This window comes from Bufo bufo, chromosome 1 (genome assembly GCF_905171765.1).
Source record: "Bufo bufo chromosome 1, aBufBuf1.1, whole genome shotgun sequence".
In the NCBI taxonomy this organism is placed as follows: Eukaryota; Metazoa; Chordata; class Amphibia; order Anura; family Bufonidae; genus Bufo; species Bufo bufo.
In genome coordinates, this window is record NC_053389.1 from 234031827 (window position 1) to 234058981 (window position 27155).

The following is a 27155-nucleotide window of genomic DNA, read 5'->3' on the forward strand; positions in this document are numbered from 1 at the left end:
CCCTTAACGCAAAGGCGTCTAACCCATTTAATAATATTTTACTGTAATAATGTGCCACTAGGTGGCACCATTCTATTGCTTCCTCTATGTTTTCAATGAGAAATGTAAAAAGGAGAAGAGTTAAATTCAAGACGTCACTTTTGGTCCTGACAAGCAGTTTGTGTTCTCAGGTTGACTGAGCCACTTTCGAGTAGCGAACGTGAATTCACGGCTTTAATCTAGCGAGATAGCAGAAGGCAAACACACACACACACCCTCCCCCCACAACTTTGTTCTTAATATCACCTTCGGTCAGATTCTCACGTGATCCACAAAACAATGGAATCTGGGTATATGACCTACAACTCTGTTACTCAAGACACGGGTCACCCATGATTGGAAGAGAAGTATTGTCCACAGAAACTCGAACGTCGCAGCAGGATGGCGAATGGTGGGAATGTTCTTAGTCTCTTCATTTTAAGAGTCAGACCAGAAACCCTGACATATGTCGACCCAGTACGGTTCCTTCAATTGTATATGATGATTTTTTTTCTAGTCCCAATCAAATCCTTGATGAAATGGAAAATAGGCCAACCAATAGGATTTAAAAACTGAACTCAAACCCCACCCCCAAGGAAGTGTCATGTGATCTAATCGTTAAAAGGGTTCAGAGGGAAAGGGCACATTTAACAACTATTTTCAAGCCGGCTGACTGTTTCTTTTATAGGTCATATAGAGGTATATTTAGAGCATTATAAAAAATGTATTAATATTATAATAATAAATCATGCCAAATGGGCGTGTCCTGTGATGCGATAATCTAAAACGGGATAGGTAATATCAGTTCATGTCCTGGTTATAAAAGTCAAAGATACGGCAAAGCCAACAAATCGCTCAGGCATCCCACGTCCTGCCAGTAGAGAAACTGCAAAAAGTCCAACGACATCATTTATAACGATAAGAAGAAAAAACTAAATGTAAGAGGCGGTCGCTGCACCAGAAACCCGAGATTTATAGTAAATACCTAATGAGTCATTTAATACTTCACACAGACTCAGAGAGAGAATACGAGCATGGCGGGAGATGAAAACCTCATCACTGGTCCGACAGGGGATCTCACTCAGCTTTCCCGAATTCCTGAATGGTTAGCCGGTCCAATTATACAGCGGCACCTCCTATGACACTACCTAACTGGGCAGGGGTCTGGGAAAGCTGGAGGAGCTGTAGTGAAGGCCTCATTGTTGTCACCTAGATTATCTAGACTCCTGAACAACAAATCTGCAAACCAGCATTTATCTATATACACCATAGCCGTTTAGGAATCTGGGAAAGTTGGGTGACAAACCAAACACGAGCTGTAATTGCTTAAAGGGGTCATCCAAACTATAAAACATACCCCCCAATCCCTGGGCCCCTGATATAGATTATACTTTACCTGTTCCCTGGCACCTGCGTCGCTCCTTATCCCCGACGGGGGGAGCAACCAATAGTAGGCCGCTAGGGAGGCTCGTCCCATTCATGGCCTGCTATTGGCTGCCCCCGCCCCCTCGCCGGATGTTTTGATCCACGAGATGGGGAGATGCAGCGGTGCCCGTGCGGGGGATCAGGTGGTGACCGGGCATGTTTTATATAGTTTGGATAACCCCTTTAATGGTTGTCACCCAGCTTTCTGAACAGAAAAATCTATCTAGTTATACAGTGTAACAATCTCTGATTATTGGTAGGTGCAACAGTGGGCGTACATGGGGTTATCCAGCTTTCCCAGGAACAGATATCACAAATTATCTCACTATATCTGTACCTGAGAAAGATGGGTGACAACTTATATGACCAAAATTATGACTTCTGCATGGGTTGCCACCTTGCTTTCCCAGGCTCCTGAAAGGTTAAGGCCTCATGCACACGACAGTTCCGTTTTTTGCGGTCTGCAAACCGCAGATCCGCAAAAAACGGAAGCCGCAAGTGTGCCTTCTGCAATTTGCGGAACGGAAGGCCCATTGTAGAAATGCCTATTCTTGTCCGCAAAACGGAGTGCTGTCCGCATCTTTTGCGGCCCCATTGAAGTGAATGGGTCCGCACCCGAGCCGCAAAAACTGCGGCTCGGATGCGGACCCGAAAAACGGTCGTGTGCATGTGGCCTAATTCTGTAACAAGGCAATTACAGAATAGTAAGTGCCCATCAGGAGTCAGGAAAGGCAGAGCGACAACTCCAGCAGTCACTCTATCCTCTGGGGTGTGGGTGAGTGATAAGCCCCGAGCACCACCCTACCCCACAGCGGGGTCAGGGATATAAGGTTACCGGGTGTCATAGATCCTCCATACCTGCAGACTCATTACACACCCGTCCAGTAGTGACCCAGATCTGGGAGCTGCAGGGTGCTGGTGTCACCCTAACCATGTAGGGGGCCGTGACCATTCTTGAGCTGTCTATTCATTCAAAGTTTTGGCACAGTGGACTCTTCAAATGATCGGGTGTCACTCATTTTAGATCTCATGGGGCCTGCTTATCACTATGGCTGAGAAGGGTTTTCGATGCCAGGCATCACAGTAATCTTCCAACCAAGCAGGCCAGGGGAAGGGGGGCTATTTTTGGACTTCTGCTCCGCAGAAGGACAGCGGCGTATGACTAACTTCTTCCAAAAGTTTGGGAGGAGCCATCTAAAAACAGCAGCAAGCATCCCTACAAATGCAACACTATTGGAAGCAAGTAAAATGAAGTTCCCCTTTAAATACATAGACTGTGAAAGGTCAGGGCCTTAAAGGAATTGTTCACCGATGGGGACCTTTTCTGCAGACCCCCCCCCCCCCCCCCACTGGACCCAGGGTGGGAATCATATTTACCCGATCCTTGTAGCTAGGATCCGGCTCCATAGTTCCCTCTCGGACACTGCAGGTCTCGGTCTTCCCGTGTCAATATTTAGTTTGATGTGGGTCACGTGGCCGTAGTGGTGACGTGTCACCCATGTGTCATGCGACCCAGTGACACGTCACCACTGCAGCCAGTCATTAGCTGCAGCCACCATATGACCTCTATCAAACCAGATGTTGATGCAGAGAGACCCGAGACCTGTGACACCCAAGGGGTAGAGATAGAGCCAGAAGCCAAGGATCAGGTAAGTATGATTCCTACCCCGGGGGCAGGCCACGCTCCCTACCCCAGGGATAAAGAACCCCTTTAAAAAGGACCATTTCAAAAGCATAAGATGTTTGGCTGATCAGCCACATTTATGATGTAAATGTCCGCGGAGGTCGATATGTGGCAAAGTAGTAGTCATGGGGGACAGGGTCACTCATCCCATTACAGAACACTACTGGGCAGGCTCTTCCCAGCCTGAGATTCCTGATAACAGGGGACTACAGATGGTATTCGCCTGTCCTACAGTCAAAAGAAAATGGCAGAGAACATACCGTAGATGATAGCCTGCAGGGTTATACTACATGAAGGAGATGTCAGTGACTGCGCCGGGGGCGGGGCTGTGACAACTGTTTACTTATTTCTAAGGAAAAGCCTGGTGTGTGAGGGACATGAACCGCTGATCAAAATCTATAAAACTACCTCTGACAACTGCATCTGAACGAAGCACAGATATTCTAGTAACAAAGTGTCAGGGCGACACGTCCTATATTACACGCCATGAAAAGGGCAAAGAGAATTACATAAATCCCATATAATCTGCCGTCATCTGTTCACTGCTTTTCAGCCATGTCTGTGTTATGTCAACCTCTGGCAAAGCTGGGTGACAACTGATAAGTCAATATGGCTGCCACGCTGCATTCTTAGGATGGTTGCCTAGCCTTTTCTCCAATAAGCATAGTTGCTATTCTGGAGTCAGGAAAGCTGGGTGACACCTGCAGCTGAAACAAGAGCAACTCAGCTTTCCGGGAAAAAGAAAGATCTGCAGAGCTTGATGGATAAGGACAACTGAAGGACAGATTTATTTATTTTATTTTTTTTGGGGGGGGGGGTTGTCCTTAGTAATGCGCCTAGTCGACCTCGGTGCTGCTCTCTGCCGGTACACAGAGGGTCACATGACCGCGCAGAACATCTCATTACGGCCCAAGATTGTTCAACCATAAAACCACAAAAAGCTTTTTAAAGAACAAACAAACTGGAGAAAGCAGAATAAATGGCGGAGGATCGGAGGGGGGGGGGGGGGGCGTGAAATTCCAGCTCTAGGCTCCGAAAATAACGAGAGGAAGCAAATAGTACTGAAAACAAATGGAGGGAAAAGCTGAGCGACAACTAAATGGACACGTCCCACACTGCCCCCCACCCAGCTTTCCCATGCTCCTGAATGACAAGGCTGCCTCGAGTCTACAAGAACGGGCCTGGAATGACAAAACTAAAAGATGGCTCAATGACAAATGATGAGGGTTGTCCAGGATCAGGAAAACATGGCTTCTGTCTTCCAAAAACAGCACCACCCTCCTCCAAAGGTTGTGTGCGGTACTGCAGCGCCACTTGACTCTAATGAAGCCGAGCTGCAATACTAGACATAACCCATGGACAGAGGAGGTGCTATTTTTGGGGGGCAGTAGAACTTTTTCTAAACGTGGACAACCCCTTTAAATACAGGAGAAATCACCCTTCTTTCCCCAGACACCTGAATGACAACTCTATCCCCTTATCACCACATAATAGCAGGACTACAAGCGCCGAGGAACCTGTAAGGCCATTAGTATTCGCGGTCTTCACCAGAATTAGAATTTTTAGCCATGTCACAGCATTTTCTATGCAGGTCACGTGATGAGACTTAGGGCTCATGCACACGAACGTATTTTCTTTCCGTGTCTGTTCTGTTTTTTTCAGACAGTATGAGGAACCATCATTTCAATGGGTCCGCAAAAAAAAAACGGAAGTCACTCCGTGTGCATTCCATTTCCGTTCCGCAAAAAAAAAAAAAACAGAACATGTCCTATTATTGTCCGCATTACGGACAAGGATAGGACTGTTCTATTAGGGGCCAACTGTTCTGTTCTGCAAAATACGGAATGCACACGGACGTCATCAGTATTTTTTGAGGACCGCAAAATACATACGGTCGTGTGCATGAGCCCTTATGTGCAAGTCGTATGAGGGGGCAGCTCTCACTCTACCGAGGTCAACGCTCCGCCAGCTTCTTGCAGCACAATGCCAGCGAATGGGTCACCTATGGGCTGCTGCAACCTACGTGTTGATGCGGCCTCCGGACCTCCCTGGAGTCTTGGGCCTCCGAAGGGCCGACTTCTGTGAGCGCAGGTGTAAATTCACGGGTTCAATAGGCCTCTGTGTGCTCTTTATCCTGGCATTGTACCACACACAAAGCCAGTTACGGTGTCTTATAATGAGAGAATGACGACCGTTCCCAGAGCAAAGCAGAACTTCGCTGGTAAACAGAGACAGCTCTCCTCCTCTTCCACAGCTGAACTGGTGCCAAGGTACCGGGTGCATGGTGGGGTTAAAAATAGCCCGGTGACAGGAGGAATCTGCCGCCTCAAGGCCAAGTGCCACCCGGGTGCCAGGGCAGGAAGAGCCATGAATCACAGACCCTGGCAGACCATAAGTGCTGCAGCCGATGGTCCAGGGAAGAGACATGAATAATATATAACAAGCTGCACTTACAAATCACATCGTCCAAGACCATTAGTCAGACTCCAGACGTCTGATGAACCGTCAGCTCTTCAGCCCAGAGACCTTGCCCTATAATACAGGTGTATCCCACCATGAGTCATGGAAGGAGAATAATGACCCTATGGAGGAGGAGGATGTACACACGACAGAACACGGCGTCCTCCGCAAACACGGTTACCGGTTCCTCGTTACCCGATTCGGGAGCCACTAATGATGGCACACACAAACTCTTCAGGTTCCTGAATGGCTCCTCAGCGGTGAGCTCCGCAGATCACATGACGGCTGTCAAGTCCTACGTGAGCAGGTGTCACAATCAGAAGCAGTGCATGTGATCGCAAGAGCTGACACTCTACAGCCCTCTAAAATTACACAACCAGTCTGGTAGAACCCTTTAACTGTCAAGGTATGCTGGGAGTTGTTGTCCTACAGCAGAGAGGTGAAGACTGAGCTGACACCCTCCATCCCTCCCAAGGTCACCAGGTAGGGAGAGTGCCCACCGCAGAGCAGCACGTTCCATCACACACAGCCCTGTTAAAGGGGGCCGCCATCCCTCAAGTGTGACAACCAGGGATTAACCCCTGCAGTGCCAGCGCTGAAGCAACGACCTCTGGGACACTGCTGAGAGAAAGTGAGGGGGGGCAGGATCAGCAATCCTGCTGCCAGGCAACAATCAGAAGGAACGTGGCCGGTCGGAGCTGCAAGTGTTCAACACTACCCCCCTTATGGGAGAGAAGGGGTTAAACATGATGTCACAACCAGAAACTCGTTATCACATGGGCAATGCGGCCACAACAAGGTGTCTTACCTCCGAGCCGCATCCCCGGGAAGTGTCGGCCCCGCCCGGCAGTGTGCGCTCACAGAGCTACGGCTGCTCCACGAGTCGAGTTCTCCGGACAATTCCCCGCAGCAACATCATCGTACCAGCAGCAGAGCCCGCAGAACTAAGCGCTAACCCCGCCCACCGGAGCCAACCACTTAGCGGAGAAGAGGGGACGGACGGCGCCTGAACAAAAAAAAAGAACACACTGCCCGGAGAAACGCATCCTTCTAAATGTAGCGTTTAAACTAGCGAACACGGCGCATTAGTCATTATCCTAAAGTAGCTTAACCAAACAAAAGAAAAACAGACCTCCCCTACAAGTTGCTTAGATGGTACGCTCCACACCGTAAAGCAATTGGTTGAAATGGAGTGTGAAAAATATAATAGAGCTAATGGGGCGGGCACCTGACCGAGGTTGAAAGGACCAATGGGAGAGCAAGAATTATAGCCGGGCTCCGCCCACAGGTGTGCGGTTAGCTGTTTGAAAGAGAAAGGATGCCTTTTTTATTATTATTATTATTATTATTATTATTATTATTATTATTATTATAAATCCCCCTTATATTATAAGCAGAAGCAGGTCTAATGCTATTACATCTTATATATATAAATGAGTTTCTGTCTGTCTGTTTTTTATGCGAGACCAAACAACCAGGCCAATCTTCACCAAATTTGGCACACAGGTACATCAGGTGTCCGGGAAGGTTTTACACCAGGTCTCAGCTCTCTAGGACGTACCGTTCCTGAGATAATAAAATAAAAATAAAAAACTGCATTAGCCAATACAAGCCTGCAAGTCTTTCTCTTCAAATCCCAAATGCCATACACACGGTCACATGTCCCTTATCAGCCAACAGCAGCTCGCAGGCCCTTAGTCTACACATACACACAGTTTTACTCCAGGTTTCCAAAACAACCCAGCCATTTTTCTTTAGGCTAGGGCTACACGACACATAGGGCATAACTACACTGCTACATGCATCCATCTTGGATGGATTTTTTGTGACTGTCGTGTCGCAGTCGCAGCGTGTCATATGTCGCAGTGCAACATCATAGCCTATCATTATAAAAATTGTTGCGACATTGCTACAACTAAATGTTGCGCGACACATGTCGTCATGTAGCCCTAGCCTAAAGGGGCATGGCGCTGTGGAGGTCACTGTTAAGGGGGGCAGGGGCCACTATTAAAGGGACAGCTGCTGTGGAGGTCACTGTTAAAGGGGCGTTTTCTGTGGATGTTACTGTTAAGGAAGCAGGGCGCTGTGGAGGTCACTGTTAAAGGGACGGGCACTGTGGAGGTCACTGTTAAAGGGGCAGAGGCCCCTATTAAAGGGGCAGCTGCTGTGGAGGTCACTGTTAATGGGGTGGGCACTGTGGATGTTACTGTTAAGGAGGCAGGCTGCTGTGGGGGTCACTGTTTAATGGGCGTTCACTGTGGATGTTACTGTTAAGGAGGCAGGCTGCTGTGGGGGTCACTGTTAAAGGGGCGGGCACTGTGGAGGTCATTGTTTAAGGGGTGTTCACTGTGGAGGTCACTGTTAAGGGGGCAGGCTGCTGTGGAGGTCACTGATAAAGGGGTGGGCACTGTGGAGTTCACTGTTAAGGGGGCGGGGTACTGTATAGATCACTGTTATGGGGGATACTGTCGATATATTTTAACGACACGTACAAACATTAAATGAAATAGATGAAATACACCCGTGCGAAGCTGGGTCCTTCTGCTAGTTATTTATAATTAAGGATGACCATTGTGTGTTACAGTCTCACTAATCAGTGTGACAGAAGCTAGCTGTACATATGTAAATATATACCAGGCAGGGGAGGACATACCATATATGCAAACTGTACCACTGCACAGGGGGCCTGTAGGTAATGCCCAGGTTATACCAGCATGGTCCATATCACTGTACTCAAGAGGATGTATAACTTACACCAGCTGTACATATATAATTACATACAGAAGATGGCCAGGTTATACCAGGATGCTCCATCTAACTATATACAAGAAGATGTATAACTTATACCAGTTGTACATATATAATTATATACAGGAGATGCCCAGGTTATACCAGCATGCTCCATATCACTGTATACAAGAAGATGTATAACTTACACCAGCTGTATATATATAATTATATACAGAAGATGCCCAGGTTATACCAGCATCGTCCATATCACTGTATACAAGATGTATAACTTATACCAGCTGTACATATATAATTATATACAGGAGATGCCCAGGTTATACCAGCATGCTCCATATCACTATATACAAGAAGATGTATAATTTATACCAGCTGCACATATATAATTATATACAGGAGATGCCCCTAGGTTATACCAGTATGCTCCATATCACTATATACAAGAAGATGTGTAACTTATACCAGCTGTACATATATAATTATATACAGAAGATGCCCAGGTTATACCAGCATGCTCCATATCACTATATACAAGAAGATGTATAACTTATACCAGCTGCACATATATAATTATATACAGGAGATGCCCAGGTTATACCAGCATGCTCTACATACTGTATTTTATTATATACCGTATTTATCGGCGTATAACACGCACTTTTTCCCCCTGAAAATAGGGGGCAAATCATGTATGCGTGTTATACGCCGATATTCACTGCGCTGTATGAGCCGGGAGAGAGGAGGGGCTGGAGTCCGTAACTAGGGGCGGGGCCCGGTGCAGTCACTGTACTCTTACACCGGGCCCCGCCGCTCACCAAAGTATTTATAAACGTGAATCCTTATCCTGTTATTAAGCTGCCCTCTCCCATGTTCCCATGTCCCCCCTGTATCCCCACAGCACTTACTTAAGCTTCAATAGCAGGCAGAGCAGACGGCACCAGTAACGTCACTCACTGACGTCGAGCGCCTGCTCCGCCCCCTTTATGAATGAAGCAGGCGGAGCAGACGCGCGACGTCAGTGAGTGACGTTACTGGTGCCGTCCGCTCTGCCTGCTATGGAAGTGTGTGAATCGTAAGTGCTGTGGGGATACAGGGGGGACATGGGAACATGGGAGAGGGCAGCCTAATAACAGGATAAGGATTCACGTTTATAAATACTTCGGTGAGCGGCGGGGCCCGGTGTATTGGGGGACACTGTTATGAGGGGGATCTGTGGATGACATATAGCAGTGTCATCCACAGATCCCCCCCATAACAGTTCCATCCACAGATCCCCCCACCCCATAGCAGTACAATTTGAAATGGACACTGTTATGAGGGGGATCTGTGGATGACATATAGCAGTGTCATCCACAGATCCCCCCCATAACAGTTCCATCCACAGATCCCCCCACCCCATAGCAGTACAATTTGAAATTTATTTTTTTTTCCTGAAATTTCCCTTAAAATGAAGGGTGCGTGTTATACGCCAGTGCGTGTTATACGCCGATAAATACGGGTATCATTATATATAGCCCCATTGGTTTGCATCCTGGTTTGCAGTGATGACATTCCTGCGCACCCTGCCTGCAGCCCTCTAGGAAAGGCTGAAGTGATCTTGTATGTCTGTCGGCCAAGGGCAATCATCGGCTCTTAGACCTAATGAGATTAACGAAACAGAAAGAGACCATCTGACGCCTTCACCTAAACTGTAAATCCTATCCTAGATCAGAAAAATAAGATTTTCTTTATGCCCAATGCGGCCCTCACAGGCACTCGCTTCTCATATCTGTATACATCCTCTCTCATGAATAATAAAATTATACTTGTGCATAATTTATGAATTCCTATAAATATATAAAATATCCAAAACATTAAGCGCGTCATAGCATAGCCAAGGCTTCTTACCTTCAGTTTGCATAATCAGCCACAAGGGGCAGTATTCAAGTATCAATGATCACTTCTATGAGGCTTGCTAATAAGGCTACTTTCACACTTGCGGTAGCCTTTTCCGGCAGGACGTTTCAGCGGGGGAACAGCCTGCTGGATCCGTGCTACCGCAAGTCCACCGTGCCGCCAGAAGTCCGCTCCGGCCCCATTCACTATAATGGTGGCGGGCCGGACAAAAACCGCGGCGTGCTGTAGTTTTATTCCCGCTGCCTCTCGGCATGTTTGCTGTGCTGCAGCCGGACCTCCGACCCGCCCCATTATAGTGAATGGGGCGGAGCGGACTTCTGGCAGCACTGCGGACTTGCGGTAGCACGGATCCAGCAGGCTGTTCACCCGCCAGAACAGCCTGCCGGAAAAGGCTACAGCAAGTGTGAAAGTAGCCTAAAGTAAGATATTAACATTGCAGACACTGCAATCTCACCCAGGTCCTAGAGCATCAGGGGCCCAAAGCCCTATGCCAGTAGTACTATAAATGGCATAGAATGGGGCACTGGAGATTAAAAGGCTTTTCTGAGACTTTTCAACTGATGACCTATCCCCTGGATCAGTAGTGTTGAGCGAATTGAAGGGAAAATTAAATTTGCTGCGAAGCCAAATTTCCTTGAGTTTCGTGGTAGGGAATAGATTTTCCCTGAATGGCGGTAAAAAGCAAAATCAATATTACCTCATCCATTTCATCAGGACGGGCCAGCTCCCGCCATCTTGATTGAAGATCTCGAACAAAATCCTGTGCACGGTGATGTATGACATCACCACACCAGCCGACGTAATGACGTCATCATGGCCATGCAAGATTTCTGGCTAGATCTGTAAGATGGTGGCCGCCGGCTCTTCACAAGCAAATGGATGAGGTATGATTTAATTAATAATATTTATTTTATTTTATTTTACACTGTGTTATGTTACGTTATATACACAATCAGCTATGAACGTGGCATCTGAGGGGTACAATGACATTGCACCCACTACTTACAAAGAAATGCGCTTCATGGCGAAGTTTTGAATACTTCGCTCATCTCTAGTCATCAGTATCTGTTTGGTGGGGGTCCGATACCCAGGAACCCCCGCCAAACAGCTGTTTGATAAAGCACCAATGCTTAAGCCTCTTTCACACGGGCGAGATTTCCGCGCGGGTGCAATGCGTGAGGTGAATGCATTGGACCCGCACTGAATTCCGACCCATTCATTTCTATGGGGCTGTGCACATGAGCAGTGATTTTCACGCATCACTTGTGCGTTGCGTGAAAATCGCAGCATGTTCTATATTGTGCGTTTTTCACGCAATGCAGGCCCCATAGAAGTGAATGAGGCTGCGTGAAAATTGCAAACATCCGCAAGCAAGTGCGGATGCGGTGCGATTTTCACGCACGGTTGCTAGGAGACGATCGGGATAGAGACCCGATCATTATTATTTTCCCTTATAACATGGTTATAAAGGAAAATAATAGCATTCTGAATACAAAAAAAATAATTGAACTCACCACACTTGTTCGCGCTGCCCGGCTTCTCTTCTGTCTTCATGTAACGGTCACGTCCACACACAGGAGGAAGGATAGTGACCACTGCGCTCCACCCTCACCCCTGGCCCTGCCTACTTGCCTCACGAGTCCTGATGACAGGGATCAACTGGACGACAGTCCCTTACTTAGGATATGTGCAGGGAAGACAGACAGGACAAAATACGGAACGTGAACGGACCGGGTCAGAACCAAGAGAGCTACGCAGTACAGAGGATAAAGCAAAGAATGGTCAGGAGAAGCCGGGGTCAAATACAAGGAGAGTAGAGAAGTACCAGATGAGTCCACAAAGAGTAGTCAGGTGGGAGCCGAGGTCAAAATACCAGGAGGGATGCGCAGTACTGGAGGAGCATGCAAAGGATCGGCAGGGAACAGGATCAGGTGAGTATTCAGTAGTCCAAAAAATCGCCAGGAACCTAGAATTAACAGGCAACCTGTGGCCAGAAGGTCACATGACCCGCAGCAGGAAGTACAGCCGAGCACCGAGTGCCCAGCTCGGTGCTCAGACCCCGCCTGGTTGCTGGGGAAACTGGGGATGCCGGCCGCTCGGAGGGGACATGCGCGACCAGTCCGTCCCGCCCCCTATCACCAAGGAGATGAGGACGCCGTGCGCGTCCTCGCTCCTGCACAGAAACGGGACGCCGGCGGCTCTGAAGAGAGTGAGTGCCCCGGCGTCCCGTGACACTTCATCTTTGCTGTGCACAGGAAAAGGACCTGTGGTGACGTCACTACGCTCATCACATGGTCCGTCACATGATCCATCACCATGGTAAAAGATCATGTGATGAGTGGAGTGACGTCATCAAAGGTCCTATTCCTCAAAGAAGAAGACAGAAGAGAAGCCGGGCTGCGCGAACAAGTGGATTGAGGTGAGTTAAATTATTATAAATTTTTTTTAACCCCTCCAGCCCTATTGTACTATGCATTCTGTATTAAGAATGCTATTATTTTCCCTTATAACCATGTTATAAGGGAAAATAATACAGTCTACACAACACCTAACCCAAACCTGAACTTCTGTGAAGAAGTCCGGGTTCGGGTTTGGGTACCAAACATGCCGAATTTTTTCACGGGCGTGCAAAACACATTATACAATGTTTTGCACTCGCGTGGGAAAATCGTGCATGTTTCTGAAACACACCCGCATCTTTTCCCGCAACGCCCGTGTGAAACCAGCCTTAAAGTAGCGCCGCAGCCTTCTCTTCGCTTACCAAGCACGGCTCCGTCCATATGATAGCGGCTGTGCTTGGTATCGCAGCTCAGCCCCATTCACTTCAATGATGGGACTGCGCTGCGCCTAGGTCATGTGACCGATGAACGTGTCGTCACATGGCCTAGACTAAGCTGAGAGATAACATCAGTGTGGGGATGATGGAGCTCAGACGTATGGCGATGTCTTGCCTGCCTTTAAAATTGTCATCTTTTTCATGGTGGCATTTGTGTCCTCTGGGCCTCGGCCATGTAGTGGATTTTATATGATATTGTTCTGGGTAAACCAGTGGAGGGGGACACTGGATGTTATTACTGGGTACAGACAGTCGGCCCTTTGTCTCAGCCCGGCCATTTAATATGCTGTTACTATCAGGGATCAGAACGAGACAAAAAACATCTTGTGTTTTATTCCTTGTGACTAATGAGAAGCGGTCGGCTGGTTATGTCACGCTGGTCGCAGGGAACAATGGCAGACGAAAACACTGAAATCTAGTTTACTTTTTATGAGACATCATCTCTTCATACAGGACAAAATCATTGTTTTGAACCCAACGAAAACGGATGTCAAAGGTGACCAATCGCCCAGATTCTTAGGGCTCATGCACACGACCGTTTGTGTTTTGCGGTCCGCGAAAAACGGATCCGCAAAAAATAAGGATGACATCCGTGTGAATTCCGTATTTGTGCGGAACAGAACAGCTGGCCCTTTATAGAACAGTACTATCCTTGTCTGTAATGCAGACAATAATAGAACATGTTCTATTTTTTTGCTGAACGGAAATACAGACATATATACGGAAATGGAGTAACTTCTGTGTTTTTTGCGCAACCATTGAAGTGAATGGTTCCGAATACGGTCGGCAAAAAAACAGAACGGACACGGAAAGAAAATACACGGCCGTTGTTTTGGTCCGCATCCGAGCCGCAGTTTTTGCGGCTCGGATGCGGAACCATTCACTTCAATGGGGCCGCAAAAGATGCGGACAGCACTCCGTGTGCTGTCCACATCCGTTGCTCCGTTCCGTGGCCCCGCAAAAAAAATATGTTCTATTCTTGTCCGCGCTTTGCGGACATGAATAGGCATTTATATTGAAGGCTGTCCGTGCCGTTCCGCAAATTGCGGAACGCGCACGGACGCCATCCGTCTTTTGTGGATCCGCGATTTGCGGACCGCAAAACACACCACGGTCGTGTGCATGAGGCCTAAGGCTGCTTTCCCACAGTCAGTGTTTGATCACTGATTTCCATCAGCGAGACCTTGTTGAAGATGTCTGTGTTTGGTCCTTGTGTCCTCTGGGTGTCATCCGCATTCCACACATACTGCTCAGCTGAAAATCGATCAATGGTCAGTGAAAAACAGACCAAATACAGACGTAACACGGATACCATCTTTTTTGCATCCATGTTTTTTCACGGACCCATAGACTTTGGCCTCATGCACACGACCGTGGTGTTTTGCAGTCTGTAAATTGCAGAGCCACAAAACACGGATGGCGTCCGTGTGCGTTCTGCAATTTGCGGAACGGCACGGACAGCCATTGATATAACTGCCTATTCTTGTCCACAAAACGGACAAGAATAGGACGGGCTATATTTTCTTTGCGGACCACGGAACGGAGCAACGGATGCGGACAGCACACGGAGTGCTGTCCGCATCTTTTGCGGCCCCATTCAAGTGAATGGGTCCGCATCCGAGCCACAAAAACTGCAGCTCAGACGCGGACTAAAACAAAGGTCGTGTGCATGAGGCCTATAATGCACGTGTTTGGTCCACATTACAGACCACAATAGTGCATGTCTCCATGATTTTTTCATTGATCCACGGTTACGTGTGCCGTCCATGGAATACGTTTACAAATTAGTGAAAAACGGATATGTGAACGAGGCCTGATTCTGAGCCAAAACCAGGAATAGAGTCTACACAGAGATAAGGTATAATGGAAAGATTTGTACATGTTCTGTTTATTTGTGCACCTGGTTTTGGCTTGTAATCACTGATCAAACACTGACCAAACACTGACTGTGTGAAAGCGGCTTTTCAGTCCTGAATGACAACTGTAGTAATGAATTACTGCATAACTTAATAGAGGTATTGTCTGGGAAGCTGGGTGACAGCCCTCTCACAAATGACATCTGGGAAAAGTACTGGGACTTTTTCCCAAACAATAATGAGGTCAGACAAATGAGGTAGAAAGCTTTGTGAGTTTTCTATTTTTTTCAGACTCAAAACCTGAAACTATTTCTAGCAGGAGGGTCGTGAACACCTTTCCAAATCATTTGTCACAATAAAAAAAATTTTTTTGCAAAATGTCATTGGCCCTTTAAATATTCAAAGTGTGCTCAGCTGTTAATTTGCATTAATTTGCATGTTAATACAAAGCTCTGTAAGAATGTACAGTAAGGGCCTCCCGAGTATTGTGTGCCATCCGCAGAACAGCCAGTCTAGTTTATTACAGGATGATTATGTCAGCATCAAATATGGGAAGACAAAAGCAATTATTCAAAATTATTCTAAATAATTCGAGGGGCGAGGAATTTTTTTCTTCATCTCACACAACAACGAGATCTAAGTAGTTTCAAAAGCTGACAATTTACGAAACCAGAACATTACTACATAGACTGATACAGAGAGTGATATCAAAATTCTACTACATGTTGACATCCATGTTACCACTAGGTGGCACTATAATAGAATATATATTTTTCTCCATAGAGGGCAGTATTATAGTAGTTATATTCTTGAACATAGGAGGCAGTATTATAGTAGTTATATTCTTGGACATGGGAGGCATTAATATAGTAGTAATATTCTTGTACATAGGAGGCAGTATTATAGTAGTTATATTCTTGCACATAGGAGGCAGTATTATAGTAGTTATAATCTTGTACATAGGAGGCAGTGTTATAGTAGTTATATTCTTGTACATAGGAGGCAGTGTTATAGTAGTTATATTCTTGCACATAGGAGGCAGTATTATAGTAGTTATAATCTTGTACATAGGAGGCAGTGTTATAGTAGTTATATTCTTGTACATAGGAGGCAGTGTTATAGTAGTTATATTTTTGCACATAGGAGGCAGTATTATAGTAGTTATATTATTGTACATAGGAGGCAGTGTTATAGTAGTTATATTCTTGTACATAGGAGGCAGTGTTATAGTAGTTATATTCTTGTACATAGGAGGCAGTGTTATAGTAGTTATATTCTTGTACATAGGAGGCAGTATTATAGTAGTTATATTATTGTACATAGGAGGCAGTGTTATAGTAGTTATATTCTTGCACATAGGAGGCACTATCATAGTAGTTATATTCTTGTACATAGGAGACAGTATTATAGTAGTTACATCCTTGTACATAGCATAGGAGGCAGTATTATAGTAGTTATATTCTTGTACATAGGAGGCAGTATTATAGTAGTTATATTATTGTACATAGGAGGCAGTGTTATAGTAGTTATATTCTTGCACATAGGAGGCACTATCATAGTAGTTATATTCTTGTACATAGGAGACAGTATTATAGTAGTTACATCCTTGTACATAGGAGGCAGTATTATAGTAGGTATATTCTTGTACATAGGAGGCAGTATTATAGTAGTTATATTCTTGTACATAGGAGGCAGTATTATAGTAGTTATATTATTGTACATAGGAGGCAGTGTTATAGTAGTTATATTCTTGTACATAGGAGGCAGTGTTATAGTAGTTATATTCTTGTACATAGGAGGCAGTGTTATAGTAGTTATATTCTTGTACATAGGAGGCAGCGTTATAGTAGTTATATTCTTGTACATAGGAGGCAGTATTATAGTAGTTATATTCTTGTACATAGGAGGCAGTGTTATAGTAGTTATATTATTGTACATAGGAGGCAGTAATATAGTACTTATATTTTTGTACATAGGGGGCAGTATTAGGCTACTTTCACACCAGCGTTTTTGTTGGATCTGGCAGGGTCCAGCAAAAACGCTTCCGTTACTGATAATACAACCATCTGCATCAGTTATGAACGGATCCGGTTGTATAATCTTTAACATTGCCAAGACAGATCCGTCATTAACTCCATTCAAAGTCAATGGGGAATGGATCCATTTTCTATTGTGGCAGAGAAAACTGATCCGTCCCCATTGACTTGCATTGGGGTTCATGCCGGATCCATCTTGCTCCGCATCCCAGGACAGAAAGCAAAATACAACATGTTGCGGTTTGCTCTCCGGTATGGGAACACAACTAAACCGAAGGGAATGCATTTTGGAGCATTCCGTTCTGTTCAGTTCAGTTTTGTCCTCATTGACAATGAATGGAGACAAAACTGAAGCGTTTTTTTTCCGGTATTTAGCTCCTATGACAGAACTCAATACCGGAAAACTTAAATGCTAGTGTGAAAGTACCCTTATAGTAGTTATATTCTTAAACATAGGAGGCAGTATTATAGTAGGTACAGTATATTCTTGTACATATGAGGCAGTATTATAATAGTTATATTCTTGTACATAGGAGGCAGTATTATAGTAGTTATATTCTTGTACATAGGAGGCAGTATTATAGTAGTTATATTCTTGTACATAGGAGGCAGTATTAAAGTAGTTATATTCTTGTACATAGCAATAGTATTATAATAGTTATATTGTTCTATATAGGGAACAGTATTATAGTAGTTATATTCTTGTACATAGGAGGCAGTATTATAGTAGTCATATTCTTGTACATAGGAGCAGTATTATAGTAGGTATATTCTTGTACATAGGAGGCAGTATTATAGTAGTTATATTCTTGTACATAGGGGCAGAATTATAGTAGTTATATTCTTGGACATAGGGGCAATATTATAGTAGTTATTTTCTTGTATATAGTGGCAGTGAAATAGTAGTTATGTTCTTCTACACAGGAGGCAGTATTATAGTAGTTACAGTCAGGTCCATAAATATTGGGACATCGACACAATTCGAACATTTTTGGCTCTATACATCACCACAATGTATTTGAAATGAAACAAACAAGATGTGCTTTAACTGCAGACTGTCAGCTTTAATTTGAGGTTATCTTTATCCAAATCAGGTGAACAGTGTAGGAATTACAGCAGTTTGCATATGTGCCTCCCACTTGTTAAAGGACCAAAAGTAATGGGACAATTGGCTTCTCAGCTGTTCCATGGCCAGGTGGGTGTTATTCCCTCATTATCCCAATTACAATGAGCAGATAAAAGGTCCAGAGTTAATTTCAAGTGTGCTAATTGCATTTGGAATCTGTTGCTGTCAACTCTCAAGATGAGATCCAAACAGCTGTCACTATCAGTGAAGCAAGCCATCATTAGGCTGAAAAAACAAAACAAACCCATCAGAGAGATAGCAAAAACATTAGGCGTGGCCAAAACAACTGTTTGGAACATTCTTAAAAAGAAGGAACGCACCGGTGAGCTCAGCAACACCAAAAGACCCTGAAGACCACGGAAAACAATCGAAGAATTCTTTCCCTGTTGAAGAAAACACCCTTCACAACAGTTGGCCAGATCAAGAACACTCTCCAGGAGGTAGGTGTATGTGTGTCAAAGTCAACAATCAAGAGAAGACTTCACCAGAGTGAATACAGAGGGTTCACCACAAGATGTAAACCATTGGTGAGCCTCAAAAACAGGAAGGCCAAATTAGAGTTTGCCAAATAACATCTAAAAAAGCCTTCACAGTTCTGGAACAACATCCTATGGACAGATGAGATCAAGATCAACTAGAGTGATGGGAAGAGAAGAGTATGGAGAAGGAAAGGAACTGCTCATGATCCTAAGCATACCACCTCATCAGTGAAGCATGGTGGTGGTAGTGTCATGGCGTGGGCATGTATGGCTGCCAATAGAACTGGTTCTCTTGTATTTATTGATGATGTGACTGCTGACAAAAGCAGCAGGATGAATTGTGAAGTGTTTCGGGCAATATTATCTGCTCATATTCAGCCAAATGCTTCAGAACTCATTGAATGGCACTTCACAGTGCAGATGGACAATGACCCAAAGCATACTGCAAAAGCAACCAAAGAGTTTTTTAAGGGAAAGAAGTGGAATGTTATGCAATGGCCAAGTCAATCACCTGACCTGAATCCGATTGAGCATGCATTTCACTTGCTGAAGACAAAACTGAAGGGAAAATGCCCCAAGAACAAGCAGGAACTGAAGACAGTTGCAGTAGAGGCCTGGCAGAGCATCACCAGGGATGAAAACATCTTGGTGATGTCCATGCGTTCCAGACTTCAGGCTGTAATTGACTGCAAAGGATTTGCAACCAAGTATTAAAAAGTGTAAGTTTGGTTTATGATTATTATTCTGTCCCATTACTTTTGGTCCCTTAACAAGTGGGAGGCACATATGCAAACTGTTGTAATTCCTACACCGTTCACCTGATTTGGATGTAAATACCCTCAAATTAAAGCTGACAGTCTGCAGTTAAAGCACATCTTGTTTGTTTCATTTCAAATCCATTGTTGTGGTGTATAGAGCCCAAAAAAATTGAATTGGATCGATGTCCCTATATTTATGGACCTGACTGTATATTCTTGTATATGGGAGTCATTATTATAGTAGTTCTATTCTTGTATATAGTGGCAGTAGAATAGTAGTTCTATTCTTGTACATAGAGGAGTGGTATAATAATAGTCAGTATAGGTGGAGCAAACATATTCAGTACAAGCAATGTCACTTGTCATCCACCACACCGTACTATTCGGAAGGGGTCGACAGTGAGTACATGAGAAAGCTGCCACCAGGGTAAAGGGAATCTGCAATCAGTTCTCACCCTGATGCGTGATGAGATGGACTTTTAGCATAAAATAAAAGGAATGTTCTACAACCTATCATATCAAATCTCTCCACCATGTGACTAGAGGATAATTCCTGTTTCTGTCATGTTAATATCAGGATTCGGCTGCCGGCATATGGGGCTTCCCTGCCTGTTATCCCATTATGGAAGACTCATGGCTGTCGCATCCCTATATGACACACGTTCATGTTTTGACTGCCAAGAAAGCAAAATTATCCCAAGGGACAACCTTTTCTGTGAGGCGCAGATACAGTAGCCCCCCCCCCTTTCCAGATCCCGCCCGATGATCTTAGATCTCGTCATCGTTGCCATGGCGATGGAGATCAAGTTCTCCCTCCTCTCTACTCCACCCTTCGGGATACCCTTATCTTATTCATCCGGACGGCTGGTCGCCTGCTGTTTCACGGCCTGTTTGTATCTCACCTGCCAGTGGATCATTGCATAATTCTAGGCTTCTCTATTTAATCCTAGATTAAGTCCTCATGCACACGAACGTATTTTCTTTCCGTGTCCATTCCGTTTTTTTTGCGGATCGTATACGGAACCATTCATTTCAATGGGTCCGCAAAAAAAAACAAAGTTACTCTGTGTGCATTCCGTTTCCGTATGTCTGTATTTCCGTTCCGCAAAAAAATAGAACAAGTCCTATTATTGTCCACATTACGGACAAGGATAGGACTGTTTTATTAGGGGCCAGCTGTTCCTTTCCGCAAAATACGGAATGCACAATGACGTCATCTGTATTTTTTGTGGATCCATTTTTTGAGGACCGCAAAATACATATGGTCGTGTGCATGAGGCCTAATAGGGAGAGGGACGAGACAGTGATAACCCAGCTTTCCCAGACCCTGCATGGCAAATGTGCCTATTTATATAAAGCACAAAACAAGGATGGCACCAGTCAATGAACCATGGCAGAACAACGGACCCAAAAGATTATACCAACCAGACAAGAAAAGGTGGAGTGTAAAAGAGGCGCAGCTTCCACCAAAATAATGCAGAAATAGATCATATATAAAGAAAAAAACAATTATATGTGAATCCGTATTTACACGAAGCAAATAAAAACATAAAAAAACAACAACATGGTGATACAGATCTGCAAAAGAGCATGATCAATGATAAGCTGATACAGACAAACCCCCTGACATGTGATGCCTGCCATAATGATCGGCTGCACTGCGGTCAAACGTCCCCACCAGTGACATGCCAGACCAGGGGCGTACACAAATCTCATAGGGCAACATCTCAAAATTTTGTGTGGTCCACAACATTTCTGATAAATTTATATTTTTTATTACGTGGAGAAGAATTTTAACAAAAAGAAAGTTGCAGTTGCATATTGTAACTCTACCCATACAACTCTCTAAATCCATTAGTACATACAAACAGCTGGGAATGCAGCAAAACACAGTAAAAATATTACAAAACCTGTGTTGCACTTCCCACCCCACAGAAAATGCTAAAAACACTCTACTGTCTTCTGGCACAATTCCTTCTTACATGACTCCCAATGTCTCCTGCTTCTCTTCAGTACATGATAAAACTGGCTGCCTGCAGCCACAAGGGGTAACTCAATGCATAGGAATTCATACAGTTACTATTGAAGGTAATGGAGGCTGTAACCATCACTTTGCACTGAGCTCCCCCTAGTGGTGGCTGCTAGAAAACGTTGGATTGATTTATGCCAGGAACAGACAAGAGAGTTCAGTGTCTAGGCCCAATAGGGGTCTAGTGGTCTGCCTCCATGTTAAAGGGGTTATGCAGTGGTATAATATTGATGAACTATCTTCAGGATAGATCATCAATATTAGATTGGCAGTGGTCTGATTCCTTGCACCCCTGCTTATCAGCTGTTTGTTGGGGTCGCAGCGCTTGTCATTACAACTGCTCGTCCCATTCAAACACAGCCACTATAGGTGTACTGCACTGGGCCTGGTATACAATGAAGAGACTGCAGTGTTTGTCCAAGCGCCGTGGCCCCTTCAAACAGCTAATAGGTGACAGGGTGCCAGGAATCGAACTCCCACCTATCTGATATTAATGACCAATTTGGGAATCATGGACAATCCTTTTAAAGGGGTTGTCCGTCAGAAATGAAAAATTAATTTACAGGAGGGGTGTGTGTATATAATAAAAGGTTCTGGTTCCCCTTACTGGATGAGAAATAAACACAGAATTACATTGAGAAGTTGGAGTGCTACGTTTTTTTTCTTCTATTTTTCTACTGGACCAGAAGCCATGGTGTTTTATTCCCATTCACGTGACTGCTGCAGCCAATCACTGGACTTAGTGGTCACAAGTGCAAGAGATAAAATGATTACAGCGTACAGCAATCAGTTATCTCCGACAGTCCCACAGAGTTGAATGTGGACCACAGCTCCATTCAAAAGGTGGAACATAGGACCCCCTCTACCATGATCTGTGGGGTTCAAGGCAGATGGATGCCACCGATCAGAAACTAAAGGTGGATTTAGACAGGACGATTCTGCAGCTGGTTGTCAGGAAGGAAGTTGTCACGGTCTCTCACGTGACAGGAGACAGAAGATCTAAGAGACTGGCTGCACGTGATGTGATCTGACAGCCTCTATGGTTTCACTTGTTTCTGTGTTGTTGCTGATTATGACCACACCTCTTGTCTCAGGTGTAGCTTAAGTGGTCATTCCAACTCCTCTATTTAGTCTGGTCTCACGCATCATGCTATGTGGTTGATAGCTACTTTCTGGTTGTGGAAGTGCTGGTGTTCGGTTCTCCATTGAGTTCCTGCTCGTCCGCGTACTTTGGAGTTAAGTGTCCTTTTCTTATTTCTACCTTGTTGTTTCCCCCTATCTTTTGGTATTAGGCCTGAGGGGGTCTTCTGTTCCTTCAGCTCGGAAGGAACAAGTCATCTTTTCCCTTGACACTATTCCCAGGGCCCTTTAGGAACAGATAGGCCTCTAGGTTCCAGCGTATGGACATTCCTACCTTTGAGGTCTGTTCATACTGTTAGTAGTCAGGGCTTGGTTTAGGGATTCACAAGGTGGTGACCCTTTCCTCTTCCCTTCACTCCTGTATTCAGTGTGACAGAAGCGTAACACCGCACCGTGACAGAAGCGTAACCTTCCCGACAGTCGTCTGCTCGTTCAGTGAAGGAGACCACACATTTACATGCAGGGATCTCCTCCATTATATTGCGATCCCTCGTCCTCATACAGAATCATAGCTTCTGAGCAGCAGATCACTGTTTAGACCACACTATCTGCTGCTCAGAAACTATGATCGCTGGTGCTTGCATGAACGACAGGATCACCCAATGAACGAGTTTTTTGCTCATTCATCGGGTGATTGGTGGCACATTTACATGGCCAGATTGTCGGGAAAAAACGTTCAGAGGATCTGCCCATCCATTATTGCAATTACTCTTCTACATTCTCTTCAGGCTGGGAGCTTGGAGGGTGTGTCTATTTTCAGAGGGGGTATCCTTTCTGCTGTAGCTCTTCCCCTATAACTGTAACAGCTCCTTTTAGTTTTTAGTGATGTTTTCATAGAAAATTACAGAAAAAAAACACTCACAAAATATATTAACTACTAGGGGTAGTCGATCAACAGGCAGTTGAAGATTTAACCCCTTAAGGACCGGGCTCATTTTCACCTTAAGGACCAGGCCATTTTTTGCAAATCTGACCAGTGTCACTTTAAGTGCTCATAACTTTAAAACGCTTTGACTTATCCAGGCCATTCTGAGATTGTTTTTTCGTCACATATTGTACTTCATGACACTGGTAAAATGAAGTCAAAAAAATTATTTTTTTTGCACAAAAAAATACCTAATTTACCAAAAATTTGAAAAAAATTAGCAAATTTCAAAGTTTCAGTTTCTCTACTTCTGTAATACATAGTAATACCCCAAAAAATTGTGATGACTTTACATTCCCCATATGTCTACTTCATGTTTGAATTGTTTTGGGAATGATATTTTATTTTTTGGGGATGTTATAAGGCTTAGAAGTTTAGAAGCAAATCTTGAAATTTTTCAGAAATTTACAAAAACTCAATTTTTAGCGACCAGTTCAGGTCTGAAGTCACTTTGCGAGGCTTACATAATAGAAACCACCCAAAAATGACCCCATCTAAGAAACTACACCCCCAAGGTATTCAAAACTGATTTTGCATACATTGTTAACCCTTTAGGTGTTGCACAAGAGTTATTGGCAAATGGGGAGGAAATTTGAGAATTTCATATTTTTGTCAAATTTTTCATTTTAACCCATTTTTTCCACTAACAAAGCAAGGGTTAACAGCCAAACAAGATTGTATCTTTATTGCCCTGACTCTGCCGTTTACAGAAACACCCAATATGTGGCCGTAAACTACTGTACGGCCACACAGCGGGGCGTAGAGTGAAAGGTGCACCATATGGTTTTTGGAAGGCTGATTTTTATGGACTGGTTTTTTGACACCATGTCCATTTGAAGCCCCCTGATGCACCCCAAGAGGAGAAACTCCCTAAAAGTGACCCCATCTAAGAAACTACACCCCTCAAGGTATTCAAAACTGATTTTACATACGTCGTTAACCCTTTAGGTGTTGCACAAGAGTTATTGGCAAATGGGGATGAAATTTGAGAATTCATTTTTTTGCCTAATTTTCAATTTTAACCCATTTTTTCCACTAACAAAGCAAGGGTTAACAGCCAAACAAGATTGTATCTTTATTGCCCTGACTCTGCCGTTTACAGAAACACCCCATATGTGGCCGTAAACTACTGTACGGGCACACAGTAGGGCGTAGAGTGAAAGGTGCGCGGTTTGGTTTTTGGAAGCCAGATTTTGCTGGACTGGTTTTTTGACACCATGTCCCATTTGAAGCCCCCCTGATGCACCCCTAGAGTAGAAACTCCATAAAAGTGACCCCATCTAAGAAACTACACCCCTCAAGCTATTCAAAACTGATTTTACAAACTTTGTTAACCCTTTAGGTGTTGCACAAGATTTAATGGAAAATAGAGACACAATTTCAAAATTTCACATTTTTGGCAGATTTTCCATTTTAATATTTTTTTTCCAGTTACAAAGCAAGGGTTAACAGCCAAACACAACTCATTATTTATGGCCCTAATTCTGTAGTTTACAGAAACACCCCATATGTGGTCGTAAACCGCTGTACGGGCACACGGCAGGGCGCAGAAGGAAAGGAATTCCATACGGTTTTTGGAAGGCAGGTTTTGCTGGACTGTTTTTTTTTGACACCATGTCCCATTTGAAGCCCCCCTGATGCACCCCTAGAGTAGAAACTCCAAAAAAGTGACCCCATTTTAGAAACTACGGGATAGGGTGGCAGTTTTGTTGGTACTAGTTTAGGGGTGCATATGATTTTTTGGTTGCTCTATATTACACTTTTTGTGCAGCAAGGTAACAAGAAATAGCTTTTTTGGCACGTTTTTTTTTTTTGTTATTTACAACATTCATCTGACAGGTTAGATCATGTGGTCATTTTATAGAGCAGGTTGTCGCGGACGCGGCGATACCTAATATGTATACATTTTTTTTTATTTATGTAAGTTTTATACAATAACTTCATTTTTAAAACCAAAAAAATGTTTTAGTGTCTCCATATTCTAAGAGCCATAGTTTTTCAGTTTTTGGGCGATTATCTTGAGTAGGGTCTCATTTTTTGCGGGATGAGATGACGGTTTGATTGGCACTATTTTGGGGTGCATATGATTTTTTGATCGCTTGCTATTACACTTTTTGTGACGTAAGATGGCAAAAAAATGGCTTTTTTTACACTGTTTTTTATTTTTATTTTTTTTACGGTGGTCATCTGAGGGGTTAGGTCATGTGATATTTTTATAGAGCCGGTCGATACGGACGCGGCGATACCTAATATGTATACTTTTTTTTTATTTATGTAAGTTTTACAGAATGAGTTCATTTTTGAAAAAAAAAAAATCATGTTTTAGTGTCTCCATAGTCTAAGAGCCATAGTTTTTTCAGCTTTTGGGCGATTATCTTGAGTAGGGTCTCATTTTTGCGGGATGAGATGACGGTTTGATTGGTACTATTTTGGCGTACATGCGACTTTTTGATCACTTTTTATTACCTTTTTTTGGGAAGTAAGGTGGGCAAAATTTCAATTTTCTCATAGTTTTTATTTTTTTATTTTTATGGCGTTCACCGTGCGGGGAAAGTAACATGACCATTTTATAGATCAGGTCGTTACGGACGCGGCGATACCTAATATGTGTAGTTTATTTTATTTTTTTAATTTTTATTCAGTGATAAATGTTTTTTTTTTTTATCTTAACTTTTTTCACTTTTTTTTACATTTTTGTGACCCAGACCCACTTGGTTCTTGAAGATCCAGTGGGTCTGGTGTCTGTATAATACAGTACAGAACAATATATATTGTTCTGTACTGTATTTTACTTACACTGAACAGATCTGTGCTTTTAGCACAGATCTGTTCAGCACCATGGACAGCAGGACGCCTGAGCAGGCGTCCTGTTGCCATGGGAACCTTCCCCGTCTGCTCAGAACTTCGCAGACGGGGAAGGGTAAGGACGGGGCTGAGGGGGGGCTCTCTGGGGGCTCTCTCCCTCTCCATCGGGGGGCTGCAAAGCCACAGCAGCCCCCCGATGGAGAGGGAGGGAGCTCCCTGACCAATGACAGTTAACTTTTTCCATACAGCGGTCCGTACGGACCGCGGTATGGAAAGGGTTAAACGGCTGACATCTTCACAGATGTCAGCCGTTTATACCAGGGTGCCAGCAATGTGCTGGCACCCTGGTATACCCACTAGAAGCCAACGATCGTTCATGGGGAGGCGGGCGGGGGATCGCGATCCCGCCTGCCGCACCGCCCGCCTCCCGCAACGCCCCCACCGCCTGCGACACCCCCCCCGCACCACCCTCCGGCATAAAATCGTGCAGGGGTGCAGGGGGGGGTGAAAAATAATGATTTTAGCCACTCTAAAGTTTCTGATCCCCGCGGTCAGGGACCGCGGCGATCAGAAACTGCAAAAAGCGCAGCAAACCGCAGGTCTGAATTGACCTGCGGTTTGCTGCGATCGCCGATACGGGGGGGTCAAATGACCCCCCCCCCCTGCGTTGTTACGGGATGCCGGCTGAATGATTTCAGCGGCGTCCCGTTCCGATTAACCCCTGCGGCGCCGGAATTCCGAATTTAAGTCAGGACGTACCTGTACGCCCTTGGTCCTTAAGGACTCGGGAAATAGGGCGTACCGGTACGCCCTGCGTCCTTAAGGGGTTAAACTAAGCGTGTGAGACCACCTGAGTGAGGTGGACAAGAAATAAGGAAAATAGAAAAGAAACAGCAGGTGGCGCTATACAGATACATTTTATTGAATAATTCAG

The 27155-nt window shown here is 44.5% G+C and overlaps 1 protein-coding gene across 16 annotated transcripts in view; it reads right to left on the bottom strand.

Moving 5' to 3' along the window:
• Positions 1-6539, bottom strand: part of MICAL3 (microtubule associated monooxygenase, calponin and LIM domain containing 3) — a 117436-nt gene extending 110897 nt beyond the window's left edge. For 12 of the 16 annotated variants that reach the window (XM_040436928.1, XM_040436901.1, XM_040436933.1 and 9 more), the window contains exon 1: positions 6396-6539. The gene's annotated coding sequence lies outside the window, so the exon portion shown is untranslated. The remainder of the gene's footprint in view (positions 1-6395) is intronic. The other 4 variants (XM_040436969.1, XM_040436953.1, XM_040436978.1 and 1 more) reach the window with 1 other exon arrangement.
• Positions 6540-27155: the final 20616 nt, after the last annotated feature.